Source organism: Stomoxys calcitrans, chromosome 2 (assembly GCF_963082655.1).
Source record: "Stomoxys calcitrans chromosome 2, idStoCalc2.1, whole genome shotgun sequence".
Lineage (NCBI taxonomy): Eukaryota > Metazoa > Arthropoda > Insecta > Diptera > Muscidae > Stomoxys > Stomoxys calcitrans.
In genome coordinates, this window is record NC_081553.1 from 82991228 (window position 1) to 83007626 (window position 16399).

A 16399-nucleotide genomic window follows, 5' to 3' on the forward strand; every position below is an offset into this window, starting at 1 on the left:
ACTTTATTCGACTAAATTGAATTTGATATATAAGCTGGAGTTATTAAATGGAATTAAAAGCATTATTGTGAGCAGCAAAGAGAAAATTGGAAAAAGGTGCTATATATACATTCGTAAAACAAGAACGCGCAAAATACTCGTTAAAATAAGATAATGATAAAGAATTTCTACGGTGGCTATTTTCAATTGAAAATCCTATGTTATCTTTAAATGAGAACTTTATTCAAATCTGAGTTAATTCTTATGAAATTCAGTAATAGGTGTTCGTATGGATTCCGGATGTAGTACCGCAAAAGCAAAAGGCCTTCTTAACATTGAAGTAACGAAATTTGTTGACATTTACTTAAGAGGTTTAGGAACTTTATTGCTACAAGAAATGCCACTTTCTGTTTTTGAATATTCCAAAAAATTTCTTTGCAGTAGCCAAAACTAAGTGAAGTTGTGACTACCGGCAAAAACAAATTGAAATAACTTTGCCAGAATTCAAGTGTCCATTCGTTATTGAGGTTTATATGTAAGCTTGATAATCATTGATACATATATATTTGTTTCCTGTGTTCATATTACCTTTCTTCAAATCTACTTTAATTTCTTTATTCCTCTATATCACATTACTTCTCAAATAAATTTCTCTGTGAGTCATCAGTGATGTTTTATTGATTTCTCATATTATCGAATTTAGCTTAAACTTCAGCAGGATTTATTTCAGTCACCACAATGAAATATTAAACGGGCACACCTCTTCAAAAATATTTGTTTAACAAAACCGAATACAAATTTCCACGAGCATATGGCAACGGGTAGAAACAATGAATATTTAATATGGAGCCCGAACAACGTCATATGAACAATTCAACCCTATCTTGTAACTCAAAATCCAAAGGTCATGGATATGTTTCAACCTCTCTGTCTATGTATATGCGATTATACGCGGCAGTAGGACGATGCGGAAAGAGCCATATTTGATAAATTTCATACACTTATATTAACATATGCAAACACAAGTGGATAAAGCTCTTCGCCCCACCATTAGGCTGTCAATGATGTCTTTACAAAATATGGTATCTAGTGACCCTTTTCAAAAATTTAAATGAATTCACATACTGGGAAAGCGTATATGTTATCCAAAACAGTAACCTGCGGTTAGTTTGTATAACAATAGTATCTCGTAACAAGGTACATGCTGAAGCATTTAATTATTTAAGGGGATTTAAAAAAAAAATAAAAGTGGTGGTATTTTGTAAAATAGAAGAAAAACGCTTCTTAAATTTTGTTCGGAAACAAATTTAAAAACTTATTCATCACGATGTTGTAACCTGTGCTTCCCCAGGTACATGATATAATTTAAATATCTAACTTAAATCTCAAAGTATTAAAAAGTATTCTCCTAAGGTTACGGTTATATAAAAGAAGTTTCGACTGATCTTACACCAATGCCTTAAATTGGAATTTCCAATCCTTGAAAGTAAAAGCTAAATTGTCCAGCCCTATGATCAGGATATTTTCTCTCATATTTTGGAATAGAAATCTGCATGATTTTGAGTTGTTATACCCTCTCATTAGGGAATGTGTAGTCTTAGTACCCTTTCATTAGGGAACGGGTAGTCTTAGTACCCTGTCATAGGGGGAAAGGGTAGTCATTATACCCCTTTATTAGGGAAGGGGTAGTCTTAGGCAAAGGGTATCTCAAAGATACCCTTTGGCGCTCAAAAAGAGCGCCACAAAAGTTTTTTTTTAAAATAAAACAAAAACGATTGTCGATATCAATTAAATTCTTTATTCCTTTGAAGTACATTCGAAGCGATAATAAATGGAACTCGAATTCTTTTGTATCTTTTCTGCCTATTGAACTCCCCTTTTCAAGCATAAATCAGCCGATACTGGTAATACTTTACTTTCGATATTCGTACGAAGTTCATCAACTTCGCAGGCTTGTTTGCATAGACCGTAGACTTGACGTAACTTCACAGGAACGACGTCAAATCGCATGACCGGGGTGACCAATCTTCTGGATGGTGCAAAAATCCCTTCAAAAAAGTCCGCTTGAGGTATACAAGACCTCCACTCGTTTCGGGGATGCATTAGTTTTAATTTTTATTTGTCAAAATTTGGCTGGAAGTGGCTTCATATTTTTACGAAGGCATTTGTGGTTCGATTTTCATTTTTAGGCATGATTGGATGTGTGTGGATTTGTGACAAAATAACAACAAATCTGATACAGTTTGAAAAAAATCTAAGAGAAAACCTCGGCTGAAACCATTTTAGATTTCAAAGAGATATCTCTACCCGTTCTCGTACGGCATATTTTTTACAAGTTTTTTTTTTCAATTTTCTCCCACTGTTGCAACCGCATGTCCTCCAAGTCCATATCATCCAATTGAAGCCAAAAATATTATATTATCACTGAACGGTAGCGATTCCCATTTACAGTAACGTGTCGGCCTTGATCATCACGGAAGAAATACGGGCCATTGACGCCACCGGCCCATAAACCGCACCAAAACGTATTTCTTTCGTGTTGCAATGATGTCCCTTGGAGTACGTATGGATTGCTGTCTGACCAATAATCCATATTTTTGTTACTGACAAGGCCATTCGGCCAGAAATGAGCCTTGGATGTAGCGCCCTTAACGTTGAGGCCACTAACTCCGAATTTCAATTTTAATAATTACGACTCGACGTTGGCTGGCAAATCTTTCCATCATGAAATGGCAAATCTTACTGAAGAGAAATGTCAAAAGAGAAACAAAAAATGTGATGTCGCTTGCTGTCCTTTTCGGTCTACTTGTAGCGTCCCTTTTGAAAAACCCTTTAGTTTCAGTACCCTTTCCTTGGGGAGTTTTAGTTTTTGTGTCCTTTCCTTTGGAAAAGTCTAATTTTAGTACCCTTTCCATAGGAAAATGGAAGTTTTAGTACCCTTTCCTAAAGAAAAAGGTAGTTTTAGTATACTTTCCTTAGGGAAAGAGTAGTTTTAGCACCCTTTCCTTAGAGAAATTGTAGTTTAAGTAACCTTTTTTTAGGGAAAGGATATTTTTGGTACCCTTTCCTTAGAGACATATCTTTGTGTCCAGCTAATCAAGTAGCCTGGAATATATTCCATCGGCTATCTTCAATATATTCTGTCATACCGTTAAAATTAATCATCGTTTCGAGACTGGTAGTATCTTACCAGAATTTAAATTTAGCTATGAATGCCGCAAGCAAAGATCGAAAATTCATTGCATCGGAATAGTTTACCAATCCTGTCCCCGTTTCCATCTTGCGAGCGTCAGTGAAAAATGATTTCTCATTTTCTTTAAAGCATTCGCCGGCAAATGTTCTGTGCACGTAAAGCGTGACACTGTTTTGCCATAGAGGCTTCCGGATTGCTCCTATTGCAAAACGGTGTCAATACCAGATAATCCGAAATTCGTCATAGGCTTCCATTTTCATCCATAGGATCCAGAATGAAACTGTGAACAACTCGCCTGCATTGGCAGTACAGCTCCTAATATGTATTTTAATAAGCTGTACATTTAACATCAGTCCCAAATCTATTTTCAGCCTTCCATACCAATGGCCTATATAAATCCCGCATATATTTGGACGAACTATCTATTTCTCTCCCATTATCCTTTTGCAGGAGCATATTTAAAACCACCTCACATCCAATGGTGGTGGGTAGAAAGTTTCCAAGAAGAATATGTCTAGGTTAGGTTAGGTTGAAAAGAGGGTGCAGATATTAATCCGCCCCATGCCACTATGGGCATACACCTACGTCAGTAACAAAAATCCTTAATTGTTTTCAATACAAAATATGTCTAGGGGTTAGTAAACCTTTCGGAATTCCCTGCTTAGGCGTTGCGAAGATGCCGGATAATATTGGGTTTAGAATCCTGTACAAAATATGTACTTAATTTTTTTTATCCGAAGGGGAGGTGAATCCTCCCCCTTACTCGATTTCAAAAATGAATTCAAGCATAAGTTCTCCGTTCTAACCGAAATTTTATTTGCAAATTTTGAAATTTATGTGAAAGGAACAAAAGTTAAAAAAATTAATTATACATCATGTTGCTATGCCGCAACTTGTTAGACACAATTCTGTTTCTATTTGAAAAATTTCCATGAACTCGTGTATATGAATAAATTCCATTTGATTCTATGGTTCATGTTGCAAAATCACATATGGAAGTTAAGTCCATTAAAAGGGAAAGACCATCAAGTAAAAATTGTCAATCCCAAAATCCATTTATACAAAAATCCCAAAATAAGTCAGTATTTGCAATTGCAGGAACGAACGAATAGACAAACGAATGTGTGAGGGTCCTTGCTCAATTAAATCCCTCTCGTTTATCCATTTTAAAAACAGAGCCTTTTCGTTAGAATCATAAAATTGGGCAAAGCGTCAACTAAATAAATTATTCGTATCGAGAGAAACCTTTTTTATTTTAGTTTTTTTGCAGTTTGTGAGCCATTTTTTTGACCAGCTTATATGCATACATGGTAGGACATGGTAACTATGGTAACGAACCTCCAAAGTGGTCAAGTTTATTTAGATATTGAGTTGGTTTTTTTTTTTGCTTGTTTTTTTGTTTTGTTTGTATTCTCCAAAATAAAAACACATTGTGTTGGAGTTGTTTTATAACACTCCTGCTAATATCCTGAAACATTTCCTGGGTCCTTTTACACACAAACAAAGTTGTACTACATGAGCCAGCATACAAGGACATGCCTTTTTGGGTCGAAAAGGGATGGTCCCCAATGGCATTTTTTTTTTGTGTTGGGTTATGCCCTCAAATCTATTGTTGGTAAAAGCATAGCAGCAAGGCTGACATATTAAGCTCCATGGAATTTTTGGGGACCATATTGAAAAGTGAATGTGACAAAATCTCAACTAAAGGAAAATATATGGACTTTTGATTTTGATGGAGAGCATTTGCAGCGCATTGCGATAGATTTCCCTTGAAATATTAACATGAGATTCAAAGTGGATTTGGAGATACAGTTCATGAATATCACTGATACACATACATGAAAAAAAGAAAAAGAAAATTAAAGAAAATTCCAATAAATAATTACTATTCGATACATCTTGTGAAAATAAAATTTCGTCGAATTTTATATTTCATTAAAATTTCAATCTACATTTATAATGGATATCATCCAAAATCGTATTTTTTCAAAAAAAAAAATTATTTCGAAGAAATTTTCTGTGATTCCACAGACCTTAATGTTACTTTGATCTACTAGGCTTTACAAACGAATAAAAAAGGCTAAGGAGTACCAAAAAAAATATTGGGTTGCCAAAAAGTAATTGCGGATTTTTTAAAAAAAAAGTAAATGCATTTTTATAAAACTTAGAATGAACTTTAATTAAATACACTTTTTTTACACTTTTTTCTAAAGCAAACTAAAAGTCACAGCTGATAACTGACAGAAGAAAGAATGCAATTACAGAGTCACAAAAATTTGTCAACGCCGACTATATGAAAAATCCGCAATTACTTTTTGGGCAACCCAATAGTAGAGAATTCCACTACGGGGTTGAAATTCAATGTCATAGTTTATTTCTCACCAAAGTATTCTCCACAGAGAATGCCCTCTTTAAAAATCTCGAAGCTTTAGACGTAATAAGGCGTTCAATCCTCTCTTACACCTATGATGAATAAATCGACTTTCTAAAAGAGATGAATGCCAAAACCGACAATCGACCTTAGTGCGATAGAATATCTTAACAGGCGTAAACATGATAAGACGGATAAACTGTCTCTCTATCTAACAATCAAAGCGCGAAATTTGGTTCCCATTTAAGTCTAGCTGACTCGCTCCTCCATACCCAAAAATGGCTTAAGAAAACGATTGTTTTCAGAGAATGTTTAAGCTGTTCGCAAATTTGCCCTTGAATCTTATGTTACATATAAAAATTAAAAATCAAATCATAACCGGATGAACCGATTTTCTTGAAGTTTTCACTGATGGTGCATAATGATCGCGAATACTTCATTTTTTGATATCTGAAGGGTGGAGAGACCCTCCCCCTTACCCTAATTTTTAGAAACGCCAGATCTCGGAGATGGGTGGTGCGATTTAATCGAAATTTTTGGTGCTCTTTTATAGTAACCTACAAACAAAAATTTTGTTATTCAAATTTTTGATGGGGTACCAAGGGTGGGGGGGGCGCCCCTCCCCAAAACCTACCAAATATATATATACACCAATCACGACAATATGGCACTCAAATGAAAGGTATTTAAGATTAGAAAACGTAGCTGATATCCAATTGTCGGACCAAGTGTTTGGGAGACCACCCCAACCCTCAAAACACCCCTAAATCGGACATATTTACCGACTATGGCAATATGATACTCAAATGAAAGGTTTTTGCAAGTATTTAGAATACGAATCTGATATACAAATGTGGGACCAAGTTTCTAAACAGAACTTATCTACTGACCATGGCAATATGGGGCTTAAATAAAAGGTATTCGAGTGTAGAATACGAATCTGATATCCAGATGTGGGACCAAGTGTTTGGATGTCCGCCCGAGAACATACTCCAAAGAAGACCAATTTACGACCATAACAATATGGGACACAAATGAAATGTCTTTGGAAGTAAAGCACGAATCTGATATCAATGTTCGGAAAAGTGTCTATTGTGCCACTCCACCCCCATAGCACCACCCAAATAGAAAGTATTTGCTGACTATTGCAATAAGAGGTATTTTAGGGTAGAACACGAATCTGATATATTGTATATTTTCAAAGCCAAGTCACTGAGTCACCCTATCTACCAAGACCCTCCAGCAGGACAAATTTTGACAATATCTATATCAAATGAAAGCTTTTTAAAGGTAGAGTGCAATGCCTATATAAAAATGTATTCCTTGGTGTCTGAGGCGCCCCCCCACCCCCAAAACCCCTCAACAGGGCGTATTTACCGATTGAGACAATACGGGTAACAAATGAAAGATATTTGGAATTTGGTCAAAGGTGTCTAGAGGGCCTCCCCAATCCAAAAGACCCCCAAAAAGGGCATAAATGTCCAACGTCAGAAAATGGGTATCCAATGAAAGGTCTTTGGGACTTGACTACGAATCTGCCATGCACAATTAGGACAGAGTCTGGGACCGGACCACCCACTCACTTAATAGCCTTCAATAGGATGTGTAGTTCGATCGGGATAATATGTCAATTAAAAGAAAGATCTATGACAGTATATTTCGAATCTAATGTTGGTATAAAGATTCAAGTATTTGGGTCACATCCTACCGTTCCTCAGGACAGTAGATCGCGACAATAAATGACTTAAATTAATTGTCGTTTGGTTCATAGCGTCGGGGGGATCGACCCTCTCCACCCAATAAATGCAACGCCAAACTGTCATGTAGGATGAACGAGAATATATTGTACTCAAATGAAAGGACATGTCAGAGGGCAATCCCCTCCCCCTATCCTACCCAAAAAAAAATAAATAAATAAAAATAATATATGAAGGCCAATCAGGATAGAATAGGGCAGAAATAATATGTCTTTGGTAGTAGAGTACACTTTCTACCCCCAAATTGGGATGGACACAGGAGGACCTGCGGATCTTTAAGAATGTGGTATCCCAAGTGGTCGCTTTGAAATATGATTTTGAATGTAGATAACCAATACAAAACAAGTAAAAAAGCTTTAAGTTCGGCCGGGCCGAACTTTGGATACCCACCACCTCGGGTATATATGTAAACCACCTTTCATCAAAATTCGGTGAAAATTTCATACCTTATGTCCCATATCAGTTTTATCAAAATAGGTTCCGATTTGGACCAAATACTAATAAGTATACTAGCTAAATCTTAAAATAAACCGATCTGAACTATATACGACACGGATGTCGAAAAGTCTAATGTAAGACACTGTGTCAAACTTCAGTGAAATCGGATTATAAATGCGCCTTTTATGGGGCCAAGACTTTAAATAGAGACATTGCTCTACATTGCAGCTATATCGAAATCTGGACCGATTTGGGACAAGTTGCATAAAAATGTTGAAGAGCCTAATACAAAGCACTGTCCCAAATTTCGGCGAAATCGGACAATAAATGCGCCTTTTATGGGGCCAAGACTTTAAATCGAGATATCGGTCTATATCGCAGCTACATCCAAATCTGGACCGATCTGTGCGATATTGCAGAAGTATGTCAAGGCCCTTTACCTAACTTACTGTCCCAAAATTCTGCGACATCGGACAATAAATGAGCATTTTATGGGCCCAAAACCATAAATCAAGAAATCGGTCTATATGGCAGCTATATCCAAATTTGAACCGATCTGGACCAAATTGAAGAAAGATGTTGAAGGGGCTAACACAACTCATTGTCCCAAATTTTAGCAAAATCGGATAATAAATGTGGGTTTTATGGGCCTAACACCATAAATCGGAGGATCGGTCTATATGGCAGCTATATCCAAATCTGGACCGCTCTGAGCCAAATTGACGGACAATGTAGACGGGCATAACACAATTCACTGTTTCGAATTTCATCAAAATCGGATAATAAATGTGGCTTTTGTGGGCCTAAGACCCCAAATCGGAGGATCCGTCTATATGGCAGCTATATCCAAATCTGAACCGATCTGGGCCAAATTAACGGAGGAAGTCTAAAGGCCTAACACAACTCACTGTCCCAAATTTCAGCAAAATCGATTAATAAATGTGGCTTTTATGGGCCTTAGACCCTAAATCGGAGGATCGGTCTATATGGCAGCTATATTCAAATCTGAACCGATCTGGGCCAAATTGACGAAGGATGTTGAAGGGCCTAACACAACTCGCTGTCCCAAATTTCAGCAAAATCGGATAATAAATGTGGCTTTTATTGGCCTAAGACCCTAAATCGGCGAATCGGTCTATATGGGGGCTACATCAAGATATAGTTCGATATAGCCCATCTTCGAACTTAACCTGCTTATGGAAAAAAAAGAATCTGTGCAAAATTTCAGCTCAATATCTCTATTTTTAAAGACTGTAGCGTGATTTCAACAGACAGACGGACGGACATGTCTAGATCGTCTTAGATTTTTACGCGGATCAAGAATATATATACTTTATAGGGTCGGAAATGGATATTTCGATGTGTTGCAAACGGAAGGACAAAATGAATATACCCCCATCCTTCGGTGGTGGGTATAAAAATTAATTAGTGTGAAAGTAAGTAGAGCACGATGCTGATATTTTTTTAAGGGGCAAAGTACGTGGATGGCCGCCCCACCCTGCATACCCCTCAAACTGCATATGCCTGAAACATCTGTTTCTGGGACGCCTCACCTAACACCCCCTTAACCACGCATATATACTGACTATAGCAATATGTAGCTCCAATATGGTTTTAGGGAGTGGAGTATGAATCTGTTATCCACTTGTGGGGCAAAGAGTTTGGCTACTCCAATCCACCACCAAATTCAAGAGAATGAAAGAGATCTAACATCCAAAGTTTAATGGGCTATCTAAGGGGCCGCCCTACCTCCAAAGCCACCAGCCAAATGGAATATGGAATTATGGAATGGAAACCAATAATGATAATTTAGGACTCATACAAAGGTATTTGAGACCAAATCTGATATATGGGGATCCGCCTCAATCTCAGAAACACCCCCATACCGGACATATTTACCGACCATAGCAATATACGGTTCCAATGAAAGGTATTTGGGAGCGCCCATATGCGGACTATATGTTGATATCGCTCTAATAGCAGAGCAAATCTTTTCTTTTTTCCTTTTTTTGCCTAAGAAGACATGCCGGGAAAATAACTCGACAAATGCGATCCATGGTGGAGGGTATATAAAATTCAGCCCGGCCGAACTTAGCACGCTTTTAGTTCTTTTAGTTGTTTTATAGGCCCATTTCTACATGTATGTTCCTGAACTCATAAATGACGCATTTATGGGCAATTTTTGCATATATCTATATAGGTTAAGTTAGGTTAGTGGGAGAGAATTGTGTAAGAACGAATAGAAATATCACACAATTTGTTTCGCCTAGAGACAAAACCTATTGAAACTGGAAGAAATTGGTTCAAATTTGAATGTGTCTCCCATATGTACATATGTTAGTCATTTTTTAGCCGACTCCCACAAAATTTGGCTCAAAAGGTTTTCTTATAACGCTCGACATTCCTGGTGGATTTCATAGAAATCAAATCAGATTTCTATAGATTTCCCATGTATATGTATACCCGATATACAATTGAAACGCCATTATCAACCGATCTTCACATCATATTTCACAACGCTTTCTTCTATGACTACCACAATTTTTCCGGATTTTGCTCAAAATCGGTTCAGATTTAGATATATGTATCATATGTATGTAAAATGCAAATGCAAATTTTCTGTTCTGATTTCTGTCCAAATCAAGTTGTAAGGGGCGTCCTTTTTATAGCCGAGTCCGAACGGCGTGCGTGATACCTCTTTGGGGAGAAGTTTGTAAATAGTAGCCATACCATTTTTTCAGATGGCATAGTTCCTCACAAAAGTCGCCAGCATTAGGAGGGGATAACCAGCGCTGAATTTTTTTTTGTGATGTTCGCGCCAGGATTCTAACCCGGGTGTTCAGCGTCTTAGGTGGACATGCTAACTTCTGCGCTACGATTGCCTCCAACATCTATACTTATTGTCCGATTTTCCTATCTATACCATTTTATCAATTAATCAATCAATTTATCAATTAATCTTCTCAAAATTTTGCACAATATCTTCTATGACTTTTACAAGGTGTACAAATTGGTTCAGATTTAGATAAAGCTTCCATATAAGTTCGCCTAACTTTCAATATTCTTAGAATATGTTATTGTTGCAAAAAATATTCACGAAAAAATATAAGATACATGTTTCGATTCGATTCGATTTTTTTAGAATTTTTTTTGAAAAAAATTGGCTTATGGCAGTTAATCAATCAAAAGTTGGTTTACTCACAAAATTTTGTTTCAATTAGATTTTCGGCCCTATACGAAATTTTACTGCTTCAAAATTGTTGATTAGTGGAAGTATGGGGACTTTTTTGCTGAAACAAATGTATTTTCATTCATTAAGTCGCCTCCACTTGAATTTAATCTATACCACTTCATTTGGCTCCTCCTTCCACAACTTTTTGTTTACATATTGCACTTGTGTGCAATTTTCATAACTTGACACTTTTTTCCGCATACCCCCCCATATACAATGAAGCGATATTTACTTTTGGTTTTTCATTTTTCGCACCCTCATACCCTACTTCAATAATCTTATCTGGTATTTCATGGATACTTACCTTCAAGTTTAATGTTGCTCTAATCTTAATTTCTATAACGAATGTTGAGTTGAACTGAAAATAAAGAAGACGAAGAAGAAATGGATTTTTAATTAAATATATCTTAAGCTGTATAAATCAAAGTCAATTCAATTATCGTTATCATGTATTCAGACTGCATATAAGCGTCGAAACGAGGGTGCTGGGACAAGCGGTGTCCATTTGAGATTGGATGTGGTCAAATGTGTAAATCGTCATAACTACCTATGAAATGATATAGAAAGACACACATGAATACATAAAAAGAAATATGGGCAACACTGAGAAGAAAAATTCATGAATAGAAAACTAAATGAAAATAATAGAAACTTCTAGAAGGGATTTATTTGCAAAAATGTTTATGCCAAAACTTGACACCAAATATTAAGGGTGTTTTTTATGAGTATGCATATGAAAAAATGTTATAATATAAAATTCACGACACAACGCCACCTACATCTCAAGTATATTTGATCCTCCCCCTTACCCCATAAGTACCGCCCAAAAATAATAGTGGACCGATCGGGGCAAAATGGGACTCAAATGAAAGGTATTCGGGAGTAGAATACAAATTTGATATCAAAATTTGGGTCCAAGTACCTAGGGGGCTGCCCCGACCTCAAAACACCTTGAAATAGGCATATTTTTTTTTTTTTTTTTTCTTCATTTCATTTATTTGCAATCTATTTATAAATACAAAATAATAAGCAAATTTTGTGACACTTAAAATACTAACAGAGTTGCCAAAATTCAGTAACCTTAGCAATACACTATAAAATATTTACATTTCTGACTTAATATAAATTCTTTAAATATTTACATAGTATACTTAGTATTTTTTTAATTATTTACATAGTTACAAAGGGGAGGTCTAGAATATGATTTCTTTTCAATCTTCTGACTTCATAAGTATCATCTAGTAAGCATATAGCCAAGGCATTACTGTGATTACTTAATCTATTGAGGTAGTTGTTACTTAGTCTTGTTATTTCATTTTTAATTTTTCCTATGCCCAAATCGTTGTGAATACAGTCATTATTCACGAACCAGGGAGCGTTAGTTATCAATCTAAGAGTTTTTGACTGATACCTTTGCAAAATTTCTAAATTGGAATTGCTAGTGGTTCCCCATAACTCAATGCCATATGACCACACTGACTTTAAAACGGTTTTGTAGAGAATAACTTTGTTCTCAAGACTAAGCTGCGATTTAGGACCAATCAACCAGTACATCTTTTTAGTTTTTATGTCCACCTCCTTTCTTTTCGATTTAATATGCTCCTTCCAGTTGAGTCGCTTATCTAATCTAAGACCAAGATATTTTACGCTATCCGATTTAGGAATCAATTCACCATTTAACGTTAAAGGAGGGCAATCATCTTTTTTAAGCGTGAATGTAACGTTTGTCGATTTATCGGCGTTCACTTTTATATTCCACGTTTTAAGCCATTCTTGAATGCAGTTAAGTTGTTTTTGTACTATTGTTGCCGCTTGAACAGGATCTGTGCTAGAAGCCAATATAGCTGTGTCATCTGCATACGTAGCTACTGTAACATTATCGTTAACAGGTATATCAGCCGTGTATAACGTATACAGCAATGGTCCAACGACGCTCCCCTGTGGTACTCCAGAATTGATATTGCCTACCTCCGATTCTTCGCTATTTACAGCTACATAAAAACTTCTCTGGCTTAAATAATCTTTCAGTAATAGATACTGGGGTGCAGGTAACAATTGTTTGAGCTTGAAGAGTAGTCCGATATGCCACACTTTATCGAAAGCCTGTTTTACATCTAAAAAGATGGATGAGCAAAACATTTTATTTTCTAAAGCATTCCTGATGTCATTTACGATCCTATGGCACTGTTCCGGCGTGCCATGATTGTGCCTGAAACCAAATTGATGGTCCGGTATTATGCGTGTTTTCTCCAAAATTGGAATCAATCTCTTTTGAAAAAGTTTTTCAAATAATTTCGATAAAATAGGTAGTAAACTTATGGGTCTATAAGAGCTTAACAAATTGTCAGGCTTGTTCGGTTTTCTGACCATAATAATTTTGGCGTGTTTCCATTGGGAAGGGAAATGTGATACTCTAATTAGAGCATTAAAAAATGTTGTAAGGAAGACGACTCCCTTCTTTGGTAATGACTTCAAAGCTTTGCCATTAATATTGTCATAGCCTGGCGACTTTTTAGCATTTAACTTTGTTATTTCATGCTGGACCTCACAGAAAGTAAATGGTTTTATCGGAGGAGACATTTGACATGGCACATCAATGAAACTGTTTATTTTATCATAGTTTTCAGGAGAACAAAAATTAAAAGGAGTGAAGGTATCCTCCAAAAAGTTTTTATATGCCTCAGCTATATCTTTGTCTGATCTGCACCATGTCCCGTCCATCTTTTTTATAGGAATTATTCTTCTCTGTGGCCGTTTCAAATATTTAGTCGCTTTATACAAATTGTGACCATTATGTTTGGCAGGACTAAGTTCATAGAGGTATTTCCCAACGCTATCATTTCTCATCTGTTTAATGCGTTTCTTAAGATATTGGGCTGCTCTATTGAAATTAGTTTTATCCGATGAGCGCCTCGTTGTTTGCCAAAGTTTTCTTAATCTTCTCTTTTCCTTTATTAGTTTCTTTATTTCAAGTGTTATTTGCACGCTAGATTTCTTATTGTTTTCTTCCAGAGGAGTAGCTTGATATGCGGCCTCGTGGATAAGTTTTACAAAATTCTCTAAGGCATCATCAATTTCGGTATCAGTTTTAAGTGATATCTTAAGGTTAAGCTCCGAATTAATATAGTTTTGATATCTCTCCAAATTTGTCTTGTACGAAAATAGAGGCTTTTCTGATAGTCTTTGACAGGGAATTGCTCTGTAGTTAAGGAGAATAGGAGTGTGGTCTGAACTCAAATCGTCGCAAACACTTATATCAAGGTATTGTGGAGAAACACCGCAATAAACAAAAAAATCTAGAAGATCTGGTATTTTGTACAGATCGGACGGCCAATATGTAGGTTTTCCTGTAGAAATTGTCTGGTAATTATTCTTGTTGATACATTCATACAACTGTTTCCCCTTAGGGTTATTAAGTCTCGAACCCCACCAAACGTGTTTGGCGTTAAAATCACCTCCAACAATAAACTTGCTTCCAATTTGACCGAAAAAATGTTCATACATACTGCAACTGATACTAAACCTCGGAGGGAAGTATACAGAATATATAGCTATGCTGCTACCATTTTCTAATAAAAGCTTTATTCCTGCAGCCTGAAGAAAACTTTCAGAAATTGCATCAAGTGTTTCATATTTTAAACTAGTTTTGATAAGAATTGCAGCTCCGCCATGAGCTCTATCATCAGGGTGATTTGATATGATAAAATCATAACCTTTTATGCGTAGAAAAGACCTTGATGTCAAATGCGTTTCAGAGACCAAGAATATGTCGATGTTATTCAAATTTAAAAATGTTTCTATCTCATTCAAATGATTGGACATGCCGTTAGCATTCCATTCTGCAATTATAATATCTAATTGCATAATCTTGACATCAACATTGACATCATATTTATTAAGGTATTCGTCAACTCTATTTGCTTTTGCATCATTACTTCAATTTTCTGAAGCAAGTTATTTTCATCTCCTCTTACAGCCTGAGAATAAGACATTGGATTGTGTTGATTTGTACTCGTATAATTTTGAGCATAAAGGTTATTGGTAACGTTTATAGGTTCAATGTTAGCTCTTGGCGTTTTTGAAGTTCTCCTATTTAGAAGATTTTGATAATATTTACAACCTTTATAGCTGGAAGTATGGTTTTCATTACAATGGACGCATTTTGGGGGCGCTGTAGGTATCTTATTGCATTCTGCTGATGAATGGTCAAGGCCACATTTGACACATCTGTAGGGTTTTCGGCAATAAGTTCTTGTGTGCCCAAATTCCTGACATCGGAAGCATTGCACAATATCATCATATTTTCTTGGAGATTCAATAGTAACTATGGCGTTTTCAATTGACCGGATGTTATAAATGTCTTTATTATTTGGCCCTGGGTCAACATCAACATAAAACATTGGTAGGGGTATTTTTGATATGCGGCTGACAATATTTCTCACACTTCGTACTTGGTGTCCGCGTGACAGTAAATTGGCCTTGATATCAGACACATCTGTGGAGTGATGCAGTCCTTTAATAACGACTCTATACGCACGCTCAGGTTTTAGCTGAAAAGTATGATAACTTTTTCCCTCAGATTGAAGGAGCGTGACTACCTTGCGATAACTTTCTACATTCTTAATATTAAGTTTGACCTGACCATCTTTTAAAGATTTGTAGTTAAATTCAGTAGATTCAATACATTTACTTATCTGAGAAATCATTTTATCTATGTTATCAACATGGGGAATGAATATTGGTGGAGGCTTAGGCTGAACGTCTCCAGTGCTGGTAGCATTTACACCGCTGTCGTTGCTAGCATCATTGGCTTCATTTTCTCTGTCGCCGTCGACAGCGAGGCTGCTGTACCGATTTGATACTCCAGGTTCTTCATCGTGGTGAGGCCGCTTCTGTTGAAATATATTTGGTGAAGCAGAATTTCTTCTCTTCTTGCTCGGCACTTTCTGCCAATCAGATTCACCTTCACTACTCTCAGTGAGATTCGGGGCTTCTGTTGTTACATCGTTCATTTTTAACGCTGCTGTTGTCGAGACGAATGTGCATAGGTAAAGTGCATCAATCGTGCACACAATTGATGCACACACTTGATTTCGTTGACTGCTGTTAATGCAATTGTTTTTGCTTAGAAAACAGTTTTAAAAGAAAGATTTTTTTTTTTTTTTTTTCAGGGAAATTGTTGTTGTTTTTCGATGGAAACAAACGAAAAAATATTACTTTTTGGAACTCCGCACAGTACGTCTTTATATTTACGCAACCAGTTTGGACCAGTTTGCGTTAACGGAGAATATAGGCGAAGTATGAACCAACAGCTGTATGACGACGATAGCATAGTTACACGTATCAAAATACAACGGCTGCGTTGGCTAGGCCATGTTGTCAGAATGGATGAAGAAGCTCCAGCAAAGAAGTCTTTTGAAGGCCAAAAG

General features: G+C 36.4%; 1 protein-coding gene across 3 annotated transcripts in view; it reads right to left on the bottom strand.

Annotated features, from left to right (window-relative positions):
• Window positions 1–16399, bottom strand: part of LOC106084836 (5-hydroxytryptamine receptor 1) — a 537578-nt gene that overhangs the window by 254150 nt on the left and 267029 nt on the right. For all 3 annotated transcript variants that reach the window (XM_059362084.1, XM_059362083.1, XM_013248767.2), the window contains exon 2: window positions 11275–11328. The gene's annotated coding sequence lies outside the window, so the exon portion shown is untranslated. The remainder of the gene's footprint in view (window positions 1–11274; window positions 11329–16399) is intronic.